The sequence below is a fragment of the Pinus tabuliformis genome, chromosome X, assembly GCF_031772625.1.
Source record: "Pinus tabuliformis cultivar Carrire ecotype Pingquan chromosome X, CPIR1, whole genome shotgun sequence".
Taxonomy (NCBI): Eukaryota; Viridiplantae; Streptophyta; class Pinopsida; order Pinales; family Pinaceae; genus Pinus; species Pinus tabuliformis.
In genome coordinates this window covers 1520522601-1520536634 of record NC_142308.1, presented here as the reverse complement: position 1 = coordinate 1520536634, position 14034 = coordinate 1520522601, and the positions used below count along the sequence as shown (strand labels likewise).

Sequence of the window (14034 nt, the reverse complement as noted above, 5' to 3'; positions counted from 1 at the left end):
CACTAGTTCTACTCTTCATATCATGTTATTTCTTCCTACATTCATTTGCATAATGCCCATATTTTTTAGAGTAGTAACATTGGACATTGGATTTTTCATACCTTTGTCCTTGAGCATGACGTTGTCCACTTTGTTGGCTGCTGCCTTGGCCTTGGTTCTGATTTGGATTGCTGCCTCTTCCTTGAGCATTTGCTGGACTGTTTCTTCCACCTCTATTTTGGCTTCTACCTCTCCCTCTTCCAAAGGACATTTGGGTCTTGAAGGCATCCTCTAGAGATGAGTTTTCATTTCTACTCAATCTCTGCTCATGTGTTATCAGTGATGGATGTACTTCATCAACTGTGAAGTTTTTGAGATCCTTTGTCTCTTCTATGGTGGTGACAATCACATCGAACTTTGAGGGTAAGATCCTCAATAGTTTCTCCACAATCCTCCTCTCTTCAAGAATCTCTCCATGAGACCTTATCTATGTGACCAAACCAATCACATGTGTGAAGAATGAGTCAATATTATTTGACTGCTTCATGAATAGATTCTCAAAATCTCTCCTCAGCAACTTGTTGTCTTCACTTTCTCCATGCCTTGATAGGCTATCTTGAGAGTTTGGCATGCTTATTTGGATGTCTTTGCTACTGCTATCCTTGGAAACACACTCTCATGCACTTCTTGTTACAAAAATAAGAGGGCTTTAGAATCCTTCTTCTTATAGCTCTTCAACAAATCTTTCTCTGCCTGTGTTAAGTTATTAAGCTCATCTTCATCTGTTGGCTCTTCAAATTCATCCTCAACAAATTCCCATAAGTCTTGTGAGGCAAGCAAAGCTCTCATAGTTATTTCCCAATAGTCATAGTTTTTCCCATTAAACTGTGGGAGCTGAGTATTAAGGATACCCATGCTAGTGCTGGCTCCAACCATTCTTGCACTCTTCAAACTACTTGATTCTGTGTTTAAAATCACTGACCGTCTTCAACACAAAAAAAATCTTGAGAAATACCTTGGATTTTTGACTGAGTCTTCACTCTGCTGGAGAAGCTGCTGCAGCAGGAAACCCTTCCTTCAGCTTCTTTGACACCTTCAAAGAGCCTGGACAAGCTCTGATACCATGTTGGGAATTTCTGCAAATTCCAGAACAAAAAGGAATAGAGAACAATGTTCTGTTTTAACCCAGGAAACCAAAAAAACATTGTTTACTGAAGACAGAGATTTACACATGCACAAAGAACACTTGTATTCATTAAAAATAACTGTTGTTACAAAAATCTTCCTCTCTCAGAGGGATTACAACCAGAGACTGCTTCAAATGCAGTTCCAAAACCTTCACTGTCTCTTCTTTAAAATTTACTCTGTCTCTGCAACAAAACAAATACTCTGTTTCTTCTGAAAATAAAAACACTGTTGTTCATAAAAGGCTCTATCTTTGCTTGTACATTTCACATTGCTGTGTGTAAAAAGATTTTCATTGATTGCGGCGTATTACATTTCATATTGAACAACCAAAACTATCTTTGCACTACTGTGCATTGCAAAGAGAGAAATTACCTTTTCACTGCTATGTATTTTGCATTTCATATATGCAATGAACAAAAAAAAAACTTTTCTTTCGCACTGCTGCGTGTTTCACATTACATTCCTTAACAACAACAAAAAAATACATATACGCTGTTGCACACTCTCTTTTTTTGCAACAAACTTCTTACTTTCACTCATGCTGCTGCGTGCTCCATTAGAGGTTCAACAACAAAACTAAAAAAAAAATAACAATACATATTTCCTATGCAATACAACTGTGAACAAAAAACATTAAAATTGAAATTTTACCGACGTTCTACCAATCAAATTAAATTCTATTAATTTCTTTTATGACAGAGCTGGTGGTCAAACAAAATTTACTTCATGCAATGTCAGCTCCATATGCAGGCCTGTACGCAGCTTTAGTTTCAATCGACGATGGACAACCTTGATTTCAATCGAACAAATATCACTCGATCAAGTCAAACAAGCATTACGCTCCGATGAAAACCGCTTTGGTAAAACTGCCAGCCACGTGTCAAGCGATGGATATTATCACTACCCTTCGGAGGAAAACCACCGCTCGGTGAAAAGTGGTGCGATGGGAGTAGTGGTGGTTTTGCAAAAGGTTTATGGTCGTTGTTTTAATAGTGTTGCATGACACTTGAAATCGCAATTTCAACACTCCCCTTTAATTTCAACTACTGGGTTATTAGTCATAACCAGACATTTCCTCAAAGATTCAAAACTTTTCTGTCCCAATGGCTTGGTCAGAATCTCTGCAACCTGCTCCTGAGTTTTGCAATGTTTTAAAACAATTTCTCCACTGTTTACTAGTTCCATGATGTAATGAAACTTTGTGTCGATGTGTTTCGTTCTCTTATGAAACATAGAATTCTTGGATAATGCAATAGCTGAGCTATTGTCACAAAAAATCACAGTTCCTTTTACCTGCTCTTGGCATAAGCTCCTTAACATCCTTCTCATCCAAAATTCTTGACATGCTGCTGCTGTAGCGGCCACATATTCTGCCTCTGTTGTAGACAATGTTACAATAGGTTGTTTTTTAGAAGCCCATGAAATGGCTCTTGAACCCATGTGGAAAACATAACCGGATGTGCTTTTCTGATCATCTACACTTCCAGCCCAATCACTATCAGTGTATCCAACTAAATATGAACATTCTGAAGTAGTATATAAAATTCCAAACCTTTTGGTACCTTTAACATACCTCAGAATCCTTTTTGCTGCCTGCAAATGTGCTTCTTTTGTCCTCTCCATGAATCTGGAAATCAAACTAATATCATACATTATATCCGGCCTAGTTGCAGTCAAATACATGAGGCTGCCAACTATGCTCTTGTGCAAACTAGGATCAAAATCCTTGTTGTTGTCCTCTTTGCTGAGTTTTAATCCCATCACCGTGGGAGTGATTGCTGCCTTGCTCTCCTGCATGTTAAATCTTTCTAACACTTCCTTAATATATTTCCCCTATGAGATAAAAATCCCATTTTCATTTTTTTCTACTTCTATTCTTAAGAAGTATCTCAGCAAACCCATGTCAGTCATTTCAAATTCTTCTTTCATGACTGTTTTGAAATTTTTAATAAGGTAATCATGATTTCTTGTGAAAATAACATCATCAACATATAACACAACAATTAGTAATTTACCATCCTTTTCTTCGATGTAGAGGGTGGGTTCTCCCTCACATTTTTCAAATCCATTTTCCAGTAGATAGGAATCTATCCTATTGTACCATGCTCTTGGTGCTTGCTTTAGCCCATAAAGAGCTTTCTTCAATCTGCACACTTTGTGCTCTTGGCCTTTCTTTTCATAGCCTGAAGGTTGTTCTATGTAAACCTGTTCCATTAACACTACATTTAGGAATGCTGACTTCACGTCCATTTGATAAACTTTCGACTTGTTTTGTGCTGCTATGGACAACACTGCTCTCGCTTTTTCCATTCTAGCAACCGGTACAACAATTTCATCATAGTCTGTCCCATACTGCTGCTTATATCCTTTGACAACTAGTCTAACCTTGTGTCTTTCTATTTTGCCTTCAGCATTACTCTTGGTTTTGTAGACCCAGTTAACTCCAATGACTTCCTTTCCCTTTGGTAGTTCAACTAAATCCCATGTCTTGTTTCTTTCTATGGCATTCATTTCCTCATCCATAGCTTTTATCCATTTCTTATCCTTAATTGCCTCTTCGAAATGAACAAGGTAATTAACATGAAAATATAAAGCAAACAAAGAGTTCATACCTTCATTTGCTGACTCTTGTTCATAAATGTCACTTAAACTTTTGAACTTCTTACCTCTTTCATTTGGTGTACAAGTGCTTGAAGAAGCACTTGAATTTTTTCCTTGTGGTGTGCTTGGAGAAGCACGTTCATTTCTCCTCAAGGGTGTCCCTTGCTGTCCTTGTGTTGGTGCTGCTATTTGGGGATCTATTTCAGCCATCTCCTCATCATCTTCATCATGTGACAAAGATTTTTTAACATTCACTGTTTTTTCTATGCTTCCATCCCAAGCTTCCTCCTCAAAGAATTGAACATATCTAGTCACATTAAGCTTCTTGGTGGATGGGTTATACAACCTGTAAGCTTTGGATTCCTCACTGTATCCAATGAAAATACATTTCTCCCCTTTTCTTTCCATCTTCTTCCTTAGCTGATCTGGAATGTGTGCATAAGCCACACATCCAAAAACTTTCATGTGGGTGACTCCTTCTTTTGTCCCACTCCATTCTTCTTCCGGCACTTTGTTCATGACTGCTTTTGTAGGGAATCTATTCAAAATGTATGCTGCACAGTGTATAGCTTCAACCCAATAGTCATTTGGAAAATTCTTTGCCTTTAACATACTCCTCGCCATATCCATGATTGTCCTATTCTTCCTTTCGGCAACTCCATTTTGCTGCGGACTGTACCTAGCTGTAAACTGCTTATGAATTCCATTTTCTCTACAAAAACGTAGAAATTCTTTGGAGATATATTCACCTCCTCTATCAGTTCTTAAAACTTTGATATGCAGCCCGCTTTGGTTTTCCACAAGTGCTTTGAAGTTGCAAAATCTTTCAAACACTTCACTTTTGTTCTTCAGGAAATAAACCCAAGTTTTTCTTGTAAGATCATCAATGAATGTTAGTATGTAGTGGCTGCCTGCAAGTGACGGAGTTTGCATTGGTCCACATAAATCTGAGTCGACAATATCTAAGGGTTCTTTTGCCCTTATGCTTTTCCCTGATGGAAAAGTTTCTCTGTGTTGTTTCCGCAAGATGCAACATGCATAAAGGCTATCTGGTTTCTCTATAAATGGTAATCCTCTTACCACTCCTTTTCTACTCAATAAATTAAGACCTCCAAAGTTGAGATGTCCAAATCTCAAGTGCCACAACCAATTTTCATCCTTTGGTTCGCTTTGGAAAGCCTCTTGTATCACTGCTGCAATTTCTTTATTTTTAAAATCTGCTTTCATCCCAAAAGGGAACATCCTGTTCCATGTCATCTTCACTTCAACAATACAATGTTTGTTGGGTGCTCTATCCATGATGGTGCACACATCATTCACAAAGAAAACATTGTAACCCTTTTGAGCAAGTTGTTCAATACTTAGAGCTTACATGTCATTCCAGGAACATAATAAACATCTGCTATGGTTTTCTTTTCACCCCTCTTTGTTAAAACTTTTGCTTCTCCTTTTCCCATAACAGAAACTTTATTATAATTCCCTAGTGTGACTTGTGACTTCACATTCTAATCTAGCATAGAAAGCAGGGCTATGTTTTCTGCCATATCGTTACTGCAACCAGAGTCTACGAACCATACATCTTCACTCTTTTCTTTAGCCATATTACAATCTAAAAACCAAATTATTTTGGCTGATATTTTCTCTAGTGAAATTTTCACTAGTTCTATTGTTCATATCATGTTTTTTCTTCCTACATTCATTTGGATAATGCCCATATTTTTTACAGTAGTAACATTGGACATTGGATTTTTCATACCTTTGTCCCTGAGCATGATGTTGTCAACTTTGTTGGCTGCTGCCTTGGCCTTGGTTCTGATTTGGATTGTTGCCTCCTCCTTAAGCATTTTTTGGACTGTTTCTTCCACCTCTGTTTTGGCTTCTACCTCTTCCTCTCTTGTTTCCTCTGCCTTGACCTCTTCCTCTTCCAAAGGACATCTTGGTCTTGAAGGCATGCTCTAGAGATGAGTTTTCATTTCTACTCAATCTCTGCTCATGTGTTATCAGTGATGCATGTAGTTCATCAACTATGAAGTTTGTGAGATCCTTTGTCTCTTCTATGGTGGTGACAATCACATCTAACTTTGAGGGTAAGATCCTCAATAGTTTATCCACAATCCTCCTCTCTTCAAGAATCTTTCCATGAGACCTTATATGTGTGACTAGACCAATCACATGTGTGAAGAATGAGTCAAAATTATCTAACTCCTTCATGCATAGATTCTCAAAATCTCTCCTCAGCAACTGTAGTTTTGCTGTCTTCACTTTCTCCATGCCTTGATAGGCTATCTTGAGAGTTTTCCATGCTTATTTGGATGTCTTTGCTGCTGCTATCCATGTAGTTCATCAACTATGAAGTTTGTGAGATCCTTTGTCTCTTCTATGGTGGTGACAATCACATCTAACTTTGAGGGTAAGATCCTCAATAGTTTATCCACAATCCTCCTCTCTTCAAGAATCTTTCCATGAGACCTTATATGTGTGACTAGACCAATCACATGTGTGAAGAATGAGTCAAAATTATCTAACTCCTTCATGCATAGATTCTCAAAATCTCTCCTCAGCAACTGTAGTTTTGCTGTCTTCACTTTCTCCATGCCTTGATAGGCTATCTTGAGAGTTTTCCATGCTTATTTGGATGTCTTTGCTGCTGCTATCCTTGGAAACACACTCTCATGCACTGCTTGATACAAAAATAAGAGGGTTTTAGAATCCTTCTTCTTATAGCTCTTCAACAGATCTTTCTCTACCTGTGTCAAGTTATTCAACTCATCTTCATCTACTGGCTCTTCAAATCCATCCTCAACAAATTCCCATAAGTCTTGTGAGGAAATCAAAGCTCTCATAGTTACTGCCCAATAGTCATAGTTTTTCCCATTAAACTGTGGGAGCTGAGTATTAAAGATACCCATGCTAGTGCTGGCTCCAGCCATTCTTGCACTCTCCAAGTACTTGACTGCGTGTTTAAAATCACTGACTGTCTTCAACACAAAAAAAATCTTGATAAATGCCTTGGATTTTTGACTGAGTCTTCACTCTACTGGAGAAGCTGCTGCAGCAAGAAACACTTCCTTCAGCTTCTTTAACACCTTTAAAGAGCCTGGAAAAGCTCTGATACCATGTTGGGAATTTCTTCTAATTCCAGAACAAAAAGCAACAGAGAACAATGCTCTGTTTTAACCTAGGAAACCAGAAAAAAATTGTTTACTGAAGACAGAGATTTACACATGCACAAAGAACACTTATATTCATTAAAAATAACTGATGTTACAAAAATATTCCTCTCTTGGAGGGATTACAACCAGAGACTGCTTTAAATGCAGTTCCAAAACCTTCACTGTCTCTTCTTTAAAATTTACTCTATCTCTACAACAAAGCAAATACTCTCTTTCTTCTGAAAATAAAAACAATGTTGTTCATAAAAGGCTCTGTCTCTGCTTGTACATTTCACACTGCTGTGTGTAAAATGATTTTCATTCACTGCGGCGTATTACATTTCATATTCAATTGCCAAAACTATCTCTACACTGCTGTGCATTACAAAGAGAGAAATTACTTTTTCACTGCTGTGTATTTTGCATTTCATATATGTAACGGACAACAAAAAAAATTGTTCTTTCGCGTTGCTGCGAGTTTCACATTACATTCCTTAACAACAAAAACAATTACATATACGCTGATGCACATTCTCTTTTGTTTCAACGAACTTCTTACTTTCACTCACACTACTGCGTGGTCCATTACAGGTTCAACAAAAAAACTAAAACAAAAATAACAATACATATTTCCTATGCAATACACCCGTGAATAAAAAACATTAAAATTAAAATTTTACCTACGTTCTAACAATCACATTAAATTCTATTAATTTCTTTTATGACAGAGCTAGTGGTCAAAAAAAATTTACTTCATGCAATGTCAGCTCCATGTGAAGGCATGTATGCAGTTTTAGTTTCAATCAACGGTGGATAGCCTTGATTTCAATCGAACGGATATCGCTCGGTCAAGTCAAACGAACATTACACTTCAATGAAAACCACTTTGGTAACACTACCAGCCACATGTCAAGCGATGGATATTATCAATTCCCTTCAGAGGAAAGCCACAGCTCGGTGAAAAGCGGTGCGATGGGAGTACTGGCGGTTTTGCAAAAAGTTTATGGTCATTGTTTTAATAGTGCTGCACGACAGTTGAAATTACAATTTCAGTACTTATTCCACTGTTTCATTCCAAAGTGCTTCTAACCTTTTCTATTTATTTATTAATAAAATTATTTACTTACATGAGCATATCAATGTTATTCATGGCCTTTACACACCATGCCTACTGACATTGTTCCATAAAAAAAACATTTCATCCACGGAGGGATATTACAAACAGCTCGAGGGTGTGTGAAATTCTAAACTTCAGCTATGTTTTTCTTCACCATCTTTATCGAAACTAGTAGAATCTTGTCAAGAATGGTAACGGAATTAGGAGTGTTGAAAACATTTTCATAGAAGGAGATCTTAGTAATCAAACTGCGAGGGTTCGATAGATATGAAGAAATGTATCTGCACTCGCAAAGTGCACACATTTTCAATTTTGTTCAAGAGATCTTAAAATAAAAAGATCCCTTGAAATTAGGCATTTCATCTTCCTTGAATCTGTTGCCATTACCTAATGAGTGCTTCTTTTCATACTTGAAAATTCAATTTATGGAATAATTAATGTGAATGAGGTTGTGATGATTGAAAATATTGGCTAGGTTGAGACTTGCACAAGCAACATTTGGGTACCTAGTGACACTTGCAACATTGAAATCATGTGCCTTCAGAGATTCAACATCTTCCTGAAGCTGAGATCATTTTTCTAGGTTCCCCTTTACAAAATCAAAGGTGATTCCATATGCTTCATAACTTCCCAATATCTCCCCTGATCTAACCCATGCACCCATATATTGCAAAACTAAAATTACTTCCCATCCTGTCCTTAGCAAAAGCCACCATTGATGAAGGTGAATGTGGAGGGGGTAGGGTGGAATGAGCTTGCAACTCTCAAGTGGATTGTTTTTCCCACCAAGAAGATGGATTTGTCCTTAATAAAGACCCTAAGCTTTTGAGGAAACCATTGATAAGAGAGCGGAATGTGGTTTTTTTACCCATGCATATCTCTAGTCTTGAAGGACTCGAAGTTATGAAATGTAGGCATAGAAAGCTAGGGTTTTTTGGCAATTATCTTTGAAAAGGGAGGTTCAAACAACATTAAACACCAGAACCCATTGTGCATCTGAGTGAGAAGCAATTTTGTTGTATCCTTTACTTGATATGGCATCATGGTTGAGGGTGAGACATAATGGCTACCAACAAATAGTTTATTGAATAACACTTATCAAGATGTGGGGTGTGCCAATGTCTGAAAAAATTGAATACCTAGAAACAAAGAAAACAAAAAAAGAATTTTTATATTAAAATAAAGCAAATAGTGACAACTAAATTATGATGGACCAATCTCTCCTTTTACAAAGTGAGGCCCATTATTTATACCCATACTAAGTTACAATACCATGGGTAGATATCATTGGTAAATAACATCGCTGGATGCCACTTCCCATTAAAACTATTTCGTTGAAGAGTTTTGCTCGATTTTGTTTTATTTTAGTTGTCTTCCTGATTTTGATCTATTGTGGTTGTGTAAATGTGGACTCAAGAGGTTTGGTTCAGTGTTTTAGATCTATTCATCTTATCATATTTAAACAATTCTATTTGGTTTCCATTCCTTTCTCATCTTTTCCTTTAATTAGTTGACCATTGTAGATCATTATTTAGGTTTTCTTTCGCTATTCATTGAACTATAGTTGTGATACTTGTTTTGCACTTTTTTTTCTTATTTACCAACTTTCTTTTGATTACTTTTTAGTGATATCCTGTTTTGCAAACCCAAGTTTGATATTTTGAGTACTTGGTGTTCTTGCTTGGTCTCTCTCTTGAGATATTTTCAATGATTTTCTTGGATTTCTTTTGGCTTTGTTTTACTATAATATTAGCGAATTTCACAAGAGCGATAATTGAGATTGTGTGAGGTTGTTATTTTCATTAGAAAATGAAAAGGCTCTCTTTACTTCTATAGCTAGATTTTATTGAATAGAAAAATAAAATTTTGCATTTTCATATAGTTTTCATTAGGGTTGTGTCAATATCCTATTCACATCATTTCAGTTTCACGTCATATCTATTTAAGTAAACAACAGCCTTAAATATTAATGCTTAATAAAATAAATTCGAAGTGTCTTTTCTTTTTCACTAGTACCAGATGAAGAGCAACTTAGGATAGGTATTGGAATATGGGAGTGAGATTAACTTCTCCAAGATGACAAAAACAAACTTAACATCTCATGGTAGGGAAGAAAAATCCACTTATCATTGCATGTTTCATGGGAAGCCTTTCTAATGAAAGGTGATGCATGAGGTCACACTGGGGCCAAAAACATGATCTACTATGCTCAATTGATCTTGGTGACAATTTTTACATATATTAGTGGGCACTATTATACTTTTATAGATATAACAACTAGGGACTCACCTCTAGGAGTATACCTAAATTTGAGGAATCCCTTAGGGGGTTTTGGGCATATTTTCTATTTCCTTCACCTTTTTTGCCTTTTCATTTATAAAAGTAATTCTATTTATCAATACCATTGGACTTTTTTGTGTGGTTAATCCATCTTAAAAAATGGTATTTGATCGAATCCATTCAAATATATGAAATGATCTTAATCATTCTACCTTATTGTTAATTTAATCATTTAAATAACTATACATAATAAATAAATGTTGAAAATATCTTTGATTCCGTATACATCTACACATAGTAATCTTCATATTGAAAATCACTGCAAAAAAGGTGTCAATTTTTTTTCCACTAACATGTAACCTATGATATCCCGATACTAGCCCCTTCCCTCCTCTATTATCTATGTGATGAAGGCTTTATGAGCCAATCTAACTCTATCAACTTGAAAATTTTAGTAATTTTTTGTTCTATAGTATCCATCATCAAGGATACCACCTTCAAACTCCATGTATACCCATTTTATAAACATTCCACCTTCAAACTCGACGTATACCCATTTTAGAAACATTCCATTTTATTTTCTTAGTTGTTTCTAATTTCACCATTTGTACTAGCTGAGAATTGATTGCAGAAATCCTCTACTACCCTCCCACCATATGTGTGGGCTTCAGCCATTTATTGATGTGTTTGGGTATGGCAAGTGTACTTGGAAACGATTTTACTACCTCTAGCAATCATTATTCGGCTACTTTAGGGGGCAAGATATTTGCATCTAGAAAACATGTTTGTAGGTTTTGACTTAATAGCCAAGGTAGGCTACAACCCCATTAGCATGTGACGAAACAAGGAATTCCAAATTATCCCACGAGTATATCTTCAATGTTTGCATGGTACATTCTAATGAGGCGACGGGAAATCGTATATGCCAAGGGGAAATTGCAATTATGAAGGTAGACAAGGAAATTGTAATCATAATTGTAATTATGAGGTTGAAGTTAATAGAGCTAGAAATCACCAAAGACGAGAATAAGAGTTTACCCATGAGATTGGCTTTCATAGAGTCATAATTGTTTTACGAGAGATTGAATTAAGGAAGGTATATAGAGCTAAACATGATAAATAGAATAGAGCAATTAGCTTTCTACACCATTCCAACTTAATTGAAAAACCAGTTCCGCATAGATTTTTCCTCATTTCAATAATTATAACCTAGGTTAATCATAGAAAACCAAAGGCAACTAGATAGTAAGCTAGGCTAATCAATGAAACCAGAGATTATCTCTCTAAGAAAGCTTGAGATACCAACCAATAAAATTTGACATGAGTTAAATGCGTTATGACTTGAACATTAAAATTATTTTAATGATAAATATAATAAAATATGTTAATGATTGAAAAAACAAGTAATTAAAAGTAAAAAAATTAATTACCTTACAATATTAGTAACCAGAGGGGAATATGTATTTTAGGGGATATGTATTTCATTAGATTTTAATATAAATTTCAATGTTGCATTTAAAAATATTATTAGTAATAAAAAAATTAAGGTTAGTAAATAAAATATTCCAATATTTAATGTTTAGTATTTAAAAATGTATTAATAATAAAAAATATTTTAATATAGATAATGTAATTTATAAATAAAATATTTGAATGTCAAATAAATATATGAGTAAAAAGAATAATGAATATATTATATAAAGCAAGTGCAAAAATTTAATTCCTTGAGTTCCATAATTCTACATTCTAGTCTTTTTCATGGTATGGTTTTAGGTAATTTTTTCTTAAAATCCAATAAATGTTTGTTGGAATTACAAACTTAAGCTATGTATTCTATATAATAGAAATGTCCAGAAATGTGTTAGAGAAATTGAATCTATTTATGTCTTTAAAAATGTGATTTAAACACTGAAAAATTACATTGTAGATATATAAAACTAATATAGATAAATATTAGCCTCATTTCTCCAAAGCTGAGAGAGATTAAAACTCTCTAGATATATAGAAAACTTTATTTTAAATTTTAGATTTCAAAATAAAAATTATATCTAAAATAATCATTAAAAACCATGGCTAATCCCTCATTAAAATGGATCTTTATCTAAACAAATAATAAATTATACAGAAACTAGAATAATAAGATGAACATGTAAATATAATAAACTATTATAATGATATAATAAATATAATGAAATCATTAAATGCAAATTTTCAATTTTATAGAAGGGATATATTTATAAAACTATAGCGAGTTTCGTGAATGTGACTCTTTGGATTAAAAGGATACAACATTTACTTCATAAATTAAAACATATCAGCGATTGATAGTAAGCCTTTATTGAAATCGTTCTTTCAATTGATAAAGGGATCTCTATCTCTCCTTTTGGACTAAATGATGCTTTCGATTTCATCGAGCACGACAATTTTACGTTAAATATTTTCCTTTTGTTTGTCATACTCCGAGAGAGATTCCAAATGAGGTAACGTGTTTATTTTTAAGGCTTTGTTTGACCATAATTTTTCAAACCAATCATGTCAGATGTGCCTGGTGAACGTATTCATTGTGAAAATCTATGTGACATCATGCAACTCTCAATGGTACTTCATACTTTTGTCCCTGGTCCTTGTTGCAAATGATGAGATATACTTGACCAATTAAAAAACAAGACACATGACTTCCATATATCTGTCAGCAGCTAATCACTGCCATGAACTCGAACTCAAAAGATCTTCTGCTACACTTGGTGGGAGAGTAAAGCCCATAGAAAGGCGAAATGATCCTTACATTATCAAAAGATAACAACAGTTATCCAAAAATTTAAACCAAAGTTTTATGCCATTATCGTACTAAGAGCATAGAATGCAAATTATCACTTACATAATACGATTTCAGAGCATAATAGTTTAATTAATGAGTACGTCGGTTACGTCGGTTCCCACCTCAAGACTTGTTGATACAATATAATTAGCATAACAGTAATGTTTCTTGCGATCCTCGCATAACTTAACACAAAGGAAAAACCAAAGATTAGCGAGACCCTGATTACAATATACCTATCACGAAAGTCATTGATCCCTAATTAACAGAGCACGAGCTAAGTTTCCAAATCTGGCGAATTATATGGAAACTGCATAATAACACACGGATGCAATGATAAAGATTCTTAATTACAAGAAAATTTCAGTCTACATAAGAAATTCTTAATTACTTGAAGTTTCCAGAGTACATGAATGGGATGAAACCTTTTTCACATTGACATAAAGAGAGGATTAATAATATGAAACTTAACGTCTTACATAATAACGTAAAGATAAATACTGAGTCCAGTTAAACAATTTTCAGCAACCGTCCGTACATCCGGAATGATATCCTATGGTAGTCCTGACGGATAACCTTTCTAATTAAACATGTAATATGATAATTAACATTGTGAAGCACGCCTTCGGCTGCATATCATAGACTGGTCTTCAAGAACGGAAGTCAAGAGAGGTGACATAGCTAAGTATTGCCCTCACCATCATGCTAAAAAAGAATATCAGAGAGGCAGTTAAAGCCAACATAAACTTATCAACACGCCCATATCTCCGCAAATCGACAACGACTATTGCCAGTAAAACACCGCCCATTGAACCGAGCACGACGGTCATCATTAAACCTCTCTCCAACAGACGTTCTCTTTCACTGGAATCCATGGGAATGTTCCATCGTGAAGGCAT

The 14034-nt window shown here is 35.1% G+C and overlaps 1 pseudogene; it reads right to left on the bottom strand.

The window, feature by feature from the left end:
• The window catches only part of LOC149145835 (bifunctional dTDP-4-dehydrorhamnose 3,5-epimerase/dTDP-4-dehydrorhamnose reductase pseudogene), a 27635-nt pseudogene extending 13601 nt beyond the window's left edge, over positions 1 to 14034 (bottom strand).